The following is a 12816-nucleotide window of genomic DNA, read 5'->3' on the forward strand; positions in this document are numbered from 1 at the left end:
AGCAGCGGCCGCTCCGTGTTGAGCTGCTGGAAGCGGCTGGGCTGGCGGCTGCGCACCTCCAGCCCGGCTGCCAGCCGCTGCCTGTTGGCCCTGGTCAGGCGCTTGATGCGCAGGAGGAGGTCGGGGCGGTCGCGGCGGAAGTTGGGATTCTTGAAGTGCACGACGGCCCCGGCATCGCCCGGCACAGCCGCGCCAAACCAACCCAGCACCTTCTGGAAGCCGTAGAGATTGAGCTGCCGGACGACGCTGCCGAAGTGCGTGGCTTTGAAGGAGTCCGGCAGCGCCGCCCCTCCCTCTCCGCCCGCCCCGTCGGCGCCGGCCGGGCTGAGCAGCTCCTGCTCAAAGAGGGCGCGGTCGATGAGCAGCCCCTGGCCCTGGCTGTCCCAGCGCACGGAGCGGACGCGGGGGCTGTTCGCCAGGCGCCACAGCTTGGCGGGGAAGGTGCTGGCATTGAGCCCGGCGGGCAGCGGCAGCTCGGCCATCGCGCCTGTCGCCCACTGGCGCCGCAACGGCCGCAGCTGCACCGGCGGCGCGCGGCCTGAGGGGGGCGCTGCGCTCGGCCCCGCGCGGGAACGAGCGGCACAAAGCCGGGGCTGCGGGCACAGCGCGGGCGGGGCGGCTCCCGGGGCGCTGCCCGGGCGCGGCACGGACCGGAGCGGGGCAAACCCTTTCTTTCTCTGCGTGGAATCGTCCCTCTGCCTTTGGCTCGCAGCACGACCCCAAACCACCAAGGCAAGCGCAGCCAGTTTCAGAAAGGGTCCAAACTGAGGAATCCCATGGGAAACTGTTCCTATGTGTCAAGTGGCAGCCACATCTCTCTGTGTTCCGCATGGCTGAAGGGAGGGAGGAAAAAGATCTTCCACTGAGTAGCTTCACTCTTTTGCTTGGGGTTGCTACCAGAGTTGCCTACTTCAAAGCAGACTGGTCCAACAAGACCAGGGGAAATGATGAAAAGGAGAGACTTGAGGACTTGCTTTTTGCCCCTTTTCCAGCTAACTGGCTGGCTCTTTCTCACTGTTTCTGCCTGTCTTGGGCAGATTTGGCCCATTTCTCATTCTTTGGAGTCAGAAGCAGCAACAGGAAGGGGCAGCAGTTTTGTCAGCGTTGCCCATCAAAGCTTAAATCGTGCACCGTGGATGGATGTTGCTTTCCCCAAGGGATTAATGACCTAGAGTTGTAGTGAACTCCCGCTGATGTCTCTCCAAGAGATTGTGCCTTTTTCTTTCCTCAGGAATCATTTCTTCTCTTCTTTTTTTTCCCCAGTCTGGGGAGAGTTCCAATGCAAAATCCCTCCTGCAGCCAAGTCTTTTCAATGGACACTAACAAAGGTGATCTTCCAATCCTCTGTGCTTAGTGTCACTTGTTCTTTTAAATTCTCTTTTGAACTGGAAAGATTTTTCTGTTCATAGCAGGAAAAAATAGACCTAATTCTTCCATCTCTTTAATTTGTGCCTTTTTTTTTTTTTTTTTTTTAATATCTCTACATCATTTAACCCTGCGGGCTCATGTGAGTATGTTTGGTGCTGTGGCATAAGCTCATCCCACACACAGAGGGGATGTTCTCCTTACATCCAGCTTGTCTTGAGTTCCAGCTAACACTGCCTTCTCTTGCCCTCCTTCCAGGTCCCTTTGTGAGGAGCCCTGCCCTGTCACTTTGGTCCCTGCCCTATGGGTGACACAAGGATTGTTGGTCTCACCACATTCTGGAATAGTCTTTTGCACTGAGTGGTTTAAAGATGCCCTGTCATCTCTTCCTGTGTGTGCTGGCTTTCTCAGAAAAATGGAAACCCACTACCCAGAAAATCTCTTCCCAATTCATCTTAAACAGCTTAAAACAGTACCTGAATTCCGAATGATGCACCTCAGTGGGATGGGGTTTGTCTTTCTTTAAACACAGTGTAACAACTCTTGTAAAAATTATCCCAGCGACCGAATTGCAACAACATTTCTAATGAATAGGCAAAAAGGAGAAGACAGGAGTTCAGAAGAGAAGGGACATCTTTCTTCATGTTTCATGGCCCTTATTTCCCAGACATTTGTCTATGTGCTGCTTCATCCAGAAAAGCCTCTTTGAAGATCTCCTCTGTACTCTCTGTGAGTTATGAGAAACACACGATCACTGGACCGGTGCCCTACTGGAGATGAGGAAGCAGGTGGCTGAAAAGCGGATTGTCCATTGGAATGTTTAGTCACCCCTGAAGTATGGTTATGGTTGCATTGACTTTTCCACAGTACTCTGTGGCTAAGAATGAGAAGTTACCCTTAGCTGTGTTTTAAGGCTACTGAAACTTGAAAAGAAGGGTGCTTATCTTGTGTCTGGCAGCATGACTCATTCCCAATTTTCTACCCTACTGGTAGAATTTAATGTCAGTTACAAACACCACAAGACAAATGATGGATATTACATTTCAGTGTTTGGGCCAAAAATTGGTTTAATAATTAACAACAGAAAAGGTTGTTAAGTTTTAGGAAAGAAAAATCCTTAAAACTGTGGTATGTGGTTTTAGATTAAGATTTTTCTCTTAAAATTACTCCTTTCCCCTTTAAAAGTAATTTGTAGAGAACATCACTCAATGTACAGGCCTGATGACTTTAAGTATTATTACTGTTCCATATCTTTCCTTTTTCCCTACATGGCACCGTAGCTTTTGAATCCCAATTTTTACCACTTTGACAATGCAGTTTTAATGTTTTTCCTACTGGTGAATACTTACCAGTTCCAAGTTAAAGAGCAGTCAGTTCTGAAAGCAAAATATGCCTTATGTAAATATATTTTTTCACTAGTCTCCTGGTATTACATGCAACAGGGGCAACGTTAAAACAGTCTATACTGACTTATTTTAGAAGCTGTTAGAAATTATAAATATTTTCAGTATATCTGCAATACATTAGTGTGTGTTTCAGGTGAAACTGTCCCTTGTGCTCTTCTGCTAGCATGTAAGATCTCCTTGCGGCGTAGGAAGACACAATTTTCACTTTCTGATTGGCCCACAGCTGTGTCACTGCCTTCACCTTTCCATCTCAGATGCTCAGACAGTTTTTCCTCCAACACCTGCGATAGCAATGTCCCTTAAGGTGATGCAGACATGGTGGGCATGCAGCACCCAAGCTGTTCCTGATCTTCTGGGAACTAACTGCTGGTCCTGAACCCATCCTTTGCTGTTTACTTCTATACCGTACTTGTGGCAAAGGCTGTTCCTGCCAGTGTTGTAGGTTACTTGGTCTAACCACAGCAGCATGAAGAGTAGAAGCTGAAGAAAGAAATGTACATTTTTCTGACCAATTTAGCTGGAGTCTGTATTTGGACTTACATTGCTGATAAAAGTGAGAAATTCCTGGCAAACAAGTAATAAGTCATTGAATTTAGCATGTATTTCTTGGGTTCCTTGGCTACAGAACGGGGAAGAGAATCTTCATCACTTTCTTCCTCCTTACAGATGTGGTTTTAACCCAGTATAGGAACACCTAGACCCCAAGTTTGACATAACTAAAAATATTGGCATAGGAGGTAGAATCCCACCAGGCAAAGGGAATCTTACTGCAACAGCAGGTACAGAGCATCCACGCTTTTGAGTCCAGTGAATTCAAAACACAGGTTTTGAAACCTGCTCACCAGCACTGAGGGGGCCACCTTAGTCCCTGGACTTTAGAGGGTAAGAAGAGAGAACATAAAGTCTTTTCTACAAAAAAACAGAACCACAAAGTAAAACTTCATGGTAACTGCCCTGAAACTGCACCTCCGTTTTGGGATGAACTTGGTCTGAAATGGTTCTTTGCTGAACTTCACAAGCAGCTTCTGCCTCTTTCTGTTTGCTCCCTTGGGTTTGTTTGTCTGCAAACACCATCTCAGGTTGTTCTAGTGCTGCTCCCCCCGACTAAAATCTCTCTGTACATTCTGCAGCCTCCACTGAATATCTGCATGAACTGTTTTGTGTGATGTCTGCACAAGTCTTGTTAAACCTGAAGTTGTGATGCCCTGGTTTGGGTCTCCCTGTCTCCTGGACATGCTGCTCAGGTCTGCCAGGATGGTTGTCCTCCCTCAAGTGAGCTGAGCTAGTGGAAGCGCTCCAGGGACGTTTAAGAGCGCAGGTACCTCAGGTGGAAGGAATTCTCATCGTCTGTGCCCGTTCAGGCTGGCTGTGACTGTGCCGAGGGGAAATGGCATTTGTTACCTGAGTAGCTCCAGGAGGACTAAAGGTCATGGTGAAATGCTCTGGTGAGGGCTGTGGCAAAGGAACAAAACTGGGATTAAGGGGAGTTTTCAGTAATAATTGCATCTTGTTCTGGCTGCTGTCACAGGTAGTTTAGTCACTGGCTAAGGTAGCTCAGAAGTGATTTTGGAATACTGCTGTTGGACTTTAAATGGTATGGACTCTTCCTCATCCAGATGTGTGGCTGTGGGCCTGTGTGTTTATGAGTGACACACAAGCTGAGAGAGGCAGACAAATTCTGCAGGGCTCCTGGGGTTCAGGTGCCCTCCAGCATCCTTCTGCTTGCTGGAAAAGCTTCTTGCCAAGCAATGGAAGAAATATCTCCCTCTTCTTCTCCAGGAATATCAACTTGGCCACCTGCATCTTGCAGCTCATGTCAAGGGAAGTACTGGGAAGCTGGACATCTCATAGACTCCAAACTCACCTCATATGTTTGCTGTGTCCTTCAGTAAAGAATGTCTTCTTACCAGAAGAACTTGAAGACATTCGACACCTAAGCCAAAGTAAAAGAAAAGAAAGAAATTAAAGCATCCGTTGTCAGTATTTAGGATCAAGAAAATGCAAATATTTGCAAAAGGCTCAAGTGAAGAAATGAAGAAACAAAGCAGGGTTTACTCTATTAAAGCTAGGGATATAAGTCTGCCTGCTTATGCACCCAACTGCTTTCCAGGTGTGCACCTGCCAGGGATTTTACCTTTCTGTATGCTGTAGGTCTCAGGCTAAAACCATCAACAGGCAAACCCAACCAAACCAAACTAACCAACCAACCAAAAAAACTCCACAAAAATCCCCAACTCAGAACTAATCTGAACTAAACTGAACTAAACTAACAAAACCCCCCCCCCAAACACCAATCCCCCACCAAACGAAATAAAAAGTAGGTGGAGAAACTTGTTCCCATAATGTCACTCCTTTGACACAAGACAGTTTAGACCTCTTTTTGAATGTGAAAGAAAACCATACATCCTAGGTAGCAAGATTCAATTATCACTGAATAAATAAGAAGGACATTTTAGTGTCGGGAGAATTTGACCGTTACTCTTAAGCAAAAAAGTTGGTACCTTACTTTCCTGGAAACATCACTTCTGTTTATGGTATTACAGTCCCTCCTGACCGGGCCAAATAACAGCTCCTTGTCTGCCGACAAATACAGCCATGATTCTCAGGTATTTCGGTGTGTGGAGATGAGCAGCGGGTGAAAAGGAGCACAAGCCATCTCCTCTGAGCTCCTGCTGTTTATGGGAACAGATACGGGCCTTGGGGATGTTTGCTAAAACACTGCACTCCAGCAATCAAACTCCACACATTCAGAGTGCTGAGTGCTGAGGCACACTCAGCACTCGCTGGCACCAGCTGAGGACTGTGGGCTTCTGTGAAGCCAACACACAAAATTAACCCCTGTTAAGGTCAAAGCAATGGCATTGTTTAAGAATTAGACAAGTTTATCGGACAAAATTATTTTGATGACAGAATGTAAATTTATTTTTTGCAGACAGCACAGCAGATGATGGAAATTGCAATCAAAGATGTCTGTTGTAGGCAAACTAGAATGCAAGGCTGATTGTTTCATTCTGAGATTTCGATCTGAACTGTATTTGTGCTGGACAAACAATAGGATATACCATTACAAGGAGAAAGAGGTGGAAATGCTTTGAGAAAGGAGGAGCATGAGCCATCTTAGCATGAAAAGCAGGGGTCTGTGCTTGCTGGGCTCTCCCACAGGCCCAGTTTTGTGCCACATGGCCAGTCTGATTCTAGTTATGAACCCTGTGGAGAGCAATAACTGTCCTGACTTAAGCAGTGGAAAAGGGAATGTGCTTGCTGGGGTAAATTGATAGTTTTCTAGTAAATCTTTGTCTGACCATGAAAGAATAAGGGAAGAGACAAGAATTTTATAACACCATTTGAAGGAGCTGGGAAAAAACTGTGGAGTTGTTCTCTTCCTCTGGTCTGAAATCAACAACAGTTTTTAAAGTCTGATGCCCAAAACCTGGGCAAGAGAGCAGTCCTCCGTAGTATAAGGCCTATAGAGCAGGTATTTGTTTATTGGACACCGGGAGGGAGGGAGGGAGGGAGGGAGGGAGGGGAGTAACTCCACCACAAACTCACTCCATTCTTCACACAGTAGTAGATTTTATACTTTTTTTCCTTAATGTGCACATTATACTTTCCTAACCTTCATATTGCAAGACATTTTCTAATCACACGTTTATGTCAGCCCTTGGAGCACATGCACAGTCTCTGCACGCGGTGGTCGTCAGCCTCCTGGTGGTCATTTCTGATGAAGGCTCCTAAGTCTTCCTGAACTTCTCACCCCTGCTTCCTGCACGTGCTCTCTAAGATTGCCGGCTCAAATAGCCAGGGGTTAGCTTTTGCAGTTAGCCTGTCCTGCTAAATGTGCTGGTTTCTAAAAAGGGCTTCATTCACATACCCTGTTACAAAGGACCTACTTCTTTCTGCATAGCTACAGCTTTTTGCAGAGCTCAAGCATTATCTTGTTGCCTAGGCAGCAGTAGCCTGGCTTTGATAGTGCTGAACAACCAGTCTGACAGAACTTGTATTGCAGGGACATCTGATTTCATTCTACTGTTTCCTTCCAAAGCCCAGCCATGGCTGGAGGAGGAACCGAGGGAGTTGTCTTGGATCCTACACCCCAAACAGGGCCAGACGTGGTCTTGTCCGCATTCTAAATACTGAAAGGTAAAGACACGTTCCACCAATGAAGGGCTGCACAGATCCCATTGATGGTAATGCCTGGTTAAGGAGCAGACCCGTAGAACATTTGGTAGGAAGGGTCATCTAGAGGGCAACTTTGGCTCAGGGCCTGTTGCTGAGGCCTCAGTCCTTCAGTGTTTTGTGGTGCAAATGAATGCCCTGGAGGGCTGGAAAGGAACAAGTCCCTCTTTAGCAGGTTGCAGACAGGGAACGGGATTAGCCCTGCCAGGCCGGGCTGGGGCCAAGAGCAGAAGGCCGGCACGCTGCGTTTGCCCACGGGCAGCCGTGCAGAGCAAGGAGGCCGCTCCTGCCCAGGGGCTGAGGTGCCCGAAGCTGCCTCCCTGCTGCGCAGCTCTGCGGGGCCCGTGGTGCGCAGCGTCCTGGGCAGCCAGGGCAGCCCAGCTGCCTTGGAGCACGAGGAGCGTCCCAGAGAAGCTGCGGCCCTTTGCTTTGGAGCTGTTTCTCCCAGTAGTTCTTCCGAGTTCTTCTTTGGACTATTTCTCCGAGTCTTGTCATTAATCCATAGATTCTGACGTGTTTTCCTTTCTCCTTGCAAATTTAAGACATCTTTTTGAGAGAAGTGACTGACGTAGCTTCTGCTGCGGGTGGTGCTTTAGTCTGTAGGTCAGGGCAGGTGATTTTAACCAAGGATGGAGTCCAAAGGTAACGTTCCAGTTTTGCCAAGTCAATAAAACCATTTACAATGGGGGTGCTGATGCTGAGCAGCTTTCCTAGTTTTTGGAAAGTTGCAACCTTAAAAAACCCTACAGGTTTTCCTACCTGAGGATACCAGCAGTAGCATGATGCCAATTCTTTGCACCTCTTTTCTGTATCTTTGGTGCTTTTAAGAGTTCCTCAGTCCCCAGCAGGAAAGAAAGCACGTGTGATAATGTAAGTGATTTGAGAGCTGTGTGTTGTGCCTTGCCCCATCAGCGTTCGTGCCAAGCTGGACACCCCACTGGTAGGTCTGTCGAGTTGAATTCACCCTAATTGTGTGCAAACAGCAGCCCAGAGATGCCGAGAAGAGCAAGGACGGTGGGTGGGTGTGCACGGACACACCCGTGGGCTGATGGCTGTGTGGGCAGAAGGCTTTGGACAGCAGTACATCTTCACTCTCCCAAGTTGGAAGAATATTTCAAATCTACATGAAATGAAAATATTTCTCAAAATGTATCAAATAATACATATTAATTTATCATCTCTTCAATTTATCCTATATAGTATGATATACAATATATTTTAATAGATATAATAAATAGAATATGTCAAATTTCTACTTGATCTTTTCCTAAGCCATAGCCTGTGGGGCTTATAGACCATCTCCTAGCAGTGCTACATTTTTGCCTTCTGGTCCTACTTATTATAGCAGCGTTTCCCCTGCGAGTTCCTTCAGGGAACTTCACTCAAAGGGCTTCCATCATTTCAGCGCTTGTGAGAACTTGTTGCTTCCCAGTTGTCCAGCATCCTTCTGGATTTTGGAGCATTTCAGCACTTGGGTCAATGGCCCTTCCCTCATCCCTGCCCTGCAGCAGTTACAGTCACTGTTCCCTCGCCCTGGCTCCAGACCTTTTGCCAAAGTGCTGCCAAAGGCAGCGCAGCTGGCTCAGGATCCCTGGTTGCTGCTGCTCTCCAGGATGACCTTCAGAGGGACACTTGGAGCGCTCCCTGAAGAGCTTCCGGTGGGATGGGGGTGGATTTCTCCTCCCCGGGTGGCTCCTGGTTACAGTTCTACGCTCAGGGTGATGCCTTTTCCTGGTCTTAAAATCAAGAGTCAAACACGGTTAGAAGGGGAAAAGGGATTTTACCTTGGGATTTATTTTAAGGATCCTTAGGTGCACATGTCCAGGTCATATGCATGGAGAATGACAGCAGTGGAAAAACTCAATTGGGAAGTACAGGGACCACCCAGAGAGAGTAGCTATGTGTGTAGAAATGGGACCCTCTAAACCCAGATTTGCAAGATTTGTCAAGAGACATCCATGACGTGGGTTCAAGCCCTGCCTGTAGCCTTGCTGAGAGTCCGCATACAGCCAAGGAGAAGGGACAACATCAGTCCCTATGAAATATTATATGGCAGGCCATAGCAGGTTCCACATATCCCAGGGGAAATTCATATGAGAAGTAAAAATGATTTGCAAAAGTGTTTAATGGCTCTGAGTTCCACTTTGCAGAAGCTCCAGAGATTCGTCGTGTTATCCAAACCAATAGGATTGGACACAGCTGCTCATCCATTCCAGCCTGGAGACTGAGTCTACATCAAGTGGTGGGACAGCGACCCCTTGCAAGCCAAGTGGAAGGGACCATTCCAAGTTTTGCTGACCACTTTTACTGGGGTCAAGGTTGCTGGCAAGGGACCGTGGATCCACTACTCCAGGGTGAAGAAAGCTTCTGCTCCCAAAATCACCGAGATTTGATACAGAGACTGATACAAATCAGAAAGATGCAGTTTAAACTGTTTTTGACATGTTTCCTGTTTGTCCAACTGGTAACCATGGTTCAAGGTTCACCCCATGATTTGCATAAGACTGTGGTCCAAAATGTGTCCAAAATTCTTAATAAGAGCAATTGCTAGATCTGTACTCAGTTACCACCCCTAGATGGGAAGGGTCAGTGGCCATTGATTGGCATTTTAATGGAAGAGAACCGCACTGAAATGTGGGAACCAATGAATAGCACCCTTCTGCTCCCCATTACCCTGAGTAGCCTGGTAGAGCATGCCAACTATAAGGTTCCTTGTGCAATTGTAAACGCCACAGGAAAAGCCGTTCTTCCTTCATATTGTCATCAGACCCATTTCAGGGAAATAATAGACCCAAGAACTGCAGCAAAGATGAAACTGACAGGGTGGAGACTGGCTCAGTCGTTTGGGATGGGGTTGTATTGGATATGTGGTAATAAGGCCTGGAAAGTTATGCCTGTGAACAAAGACCAGGCTTGTGCTATTGGGGCTGTGGTCCCAAATATAACAATATTTGACCATCTTGAAAAACCAAATGAGAAGAAAAAAAGGTCTCTTAATCCCCTCATTGAACATCCCACACTTTTTCATAGCATAATCAGAGCCCTTGTACCCGCTTACGGAGTAGTTGAACTGGAAAGAACAATTGTAAACATCTCGGCTGTCATTGAACGTATTGAGCAGCATACTGCAGATGCAATTTCAGCCTTACAGGAGGAAGTTGACAGTCTGTCCCGTGCAGTTATGCAAAACAGGGTAGCTCTCAATTTCAAACTTGCTGCACAAGGAGGTGTATGTGCTATTGTCAGTACCACTTGTTGTTCTTATGTGGACCAAAGTGGAAGAATTAAGAGAGATTTAGATGAAATTTGGAAGAGAACTCAAATTCTACATGAAGTAGCTTCTAGAAATAACACCTTAAAATTTGATCATGTTTTTGATACCCTCACCTCATGATTACCAAACTGAGCCCAGGTAAAAGAAATATTCATAACAGCTGTAATTGTAGTTATTATCTGTGTAATTTGCTGTGGAGCAGTTGGTTGTGTAAACAGGTTCTGCGGGTAAAGAATACAGACCAGACAAGACAGAGTTTTGTTAGTCTCTAAAACGGGGGCAATGATGCCATGAAGATTTTTGCCTTTTCTTTTATAGCCGTTATACCTTTTTACAACTTCTGTATTCTTCGTGCTTTTTGCCGACATTCTTAGACTTGTTTGTCAAACTGAGAGACAAAACATTTTAGGAGCTTGGTAGCTAGGGATCAGTGTGCCCCAGAGCCCAAGGTCCTCTCCAGAACACATTCTGTAAAGCAAGATAGAACCATGGCAGGGGAAGGTTCCTTAGAGAAGGGGGCTCACTTGAGCCTCTCCTTGGGGAACCTTTGATAGATCTGCTAATTAGTAAAACCTATAATGTTATACCCGATGTTGGGGAGACACACACATACTCAGCGGGGTGCATCTCAATGCATACGACCTGGACGTGTGCACCTAAGGATCCTTAAAATAAATCCCAAGGTAAAATCCCTTTTCCCCTTCTAACCATGTTTGACTCTCGATTTTAAGACCAGGAAAAGGCATCAAGGGGAGTCCCGCTTTCTCAGCAGGCCTCTGCAGCGAGTCTGTAGCCAACGTGTGGCTCTGCTGCCAGCCCAAATGTGCCGTTCCCTTGCCCAGCCTGGCTGCAGCTGGGGGATCTGCTGGGCACGGCTGGGGATTTTCATGGCCAAAATCCTCCAGCACCATCCTGTTTACATCTGCCCAGTCCTTTGTACAGCACAAATCTACCATTCTTGCAGTTTAAACATGGAAATTATTGCAGATTGCCACCCTTGCACTGCTAATGTACAAATACAAAAAAAGCAACTTCAGTTTAAAAATGACATTTATTTTAAATTGCTACACCCACGCTGCTAATACATGAACATAAAACTATCAACTGAAGTTTACAAAACTAATTTATTGTTACAATCATGCTATGTACATATATACAAATACCCACTTCAGTTAAAAAAAATTAATTTACTGGAACCCTCTACTACCACTACACACAAATATCAACTGAAGTTTAACAATTTAATTTATGACATAATTCTACAACTGTACGGCCCATATATGAATACAGAAATACAGATATCCCTCTCTAAAGAATCCCAGATCCAGAACTAAATAAATAGAATTCTAGAACTATACAATTCCATAAATCTGAAATATAAGTAAATACATATCAAATACAAATACGTATAAAAACACACAGATGTAAATATATATTAAATATTTCATGTGAGATATAATGAGACATCTATAATACACACATATCAAATCCCTCTATAAATATGCAAATATCAATGTACTAATATAAAAATCATTCCAACCCCATCAATCGATCTCTAGAGGTACCCAACTGAACAAGTATGTAAATATAACTACAGATGTAAACAGATCGATATACATGCATCAATATACCCATACAAATAGATATACAGGTGTCAATATCCCCATTCTTCTAACGCTCTTAGTCATACTCCACACATTTATAACTAGAATTATATCAGGAGGGATTGCAGCCGCCGATATTCCCAGGCTCTCCCTCAGTCTCTTCCTCTCGTGCAGAGCAGCTCTCCTGGATGGGGACAGAGATGGGACATCTGGGAAGCAAAGGGAACACTGAGTCAGGATCGGGACGTTTCCCTTGGCAGCAGCTGCACTTCCATCAGGGAAGAGAAATCTCAGAGCCTCCCCAGGAGGCTTAGAAAGAGAAACCAGGCCCAGCGGGCCAGGCTGTGGCGAGCGCAGCCCCGGCGGGACCGTCCCGCAGCCCCCGGCAGCGCGGCACAGCCGGCACCGCTCCCGGGCCCTGCCGGCACAGCTGCCTTGCCCAAGGACAGCCCCTGTGCCGCCCGGGGCAGCCGCGCTGAGCGGCCCCAGCACGGGCAGGGCCCGCTCCTGCCCAGCCGGCCAGTGCCCGCGGCCAAAGCCCACGCCAGCCTCACGCCCACCCTGCCTCAGCGGCCCTGGGGCCTCACCCAGGCTCTCGGGCGGCAGCAGCAGGTCCCCGTTCACTGCTCTTGCTGTGGCCTTCAGCTTCTCCCTGATGGTTCTCATCAGTCTCTGGATGTTCTCAAGGACTTCAGGGCAGCTGTGGCAAAAGTGGAGGCTCTGGAATGGGTTCCAAAGCTTGGCAGAGCCACAGTCCCAGATCCCGCTGTGCTCCCTGCTGGCCCCCTCCATGCCCTCAGCCCTGCCATGCCCTTGGCAAGCCCACAGCACCCCCAGGTGCTTCAGACCCCCACAGCCCTCTCACCCCTCTCAGGCCCTTCAGACCCATTGAGTGCCCTTAGACCTGCCATCCTCCTCAGCCTGTGCCACTTCCCTGTCACCTCAGCACCCCCACACCTCTCAGCCCCACCACCCGCTCAGCTTCCTCCAG

This window comes from Aphelocoma coerulescens, unplaced genomic scaffold (assembly GCF_041296385.1).
Source record: "Aphelocoma coerulescens isolate FSJ_1873_10779 unplaced genomic scaffold, UR_Acoe_1.0 HiC_scaffold_94, whole genome shotgun sequence".
NCBI lineage: Eukaryota > Metazoa > Chordata > Aves > Passeriformes > Corvidae > Aphelocoma > Aphelocoma coerulescens.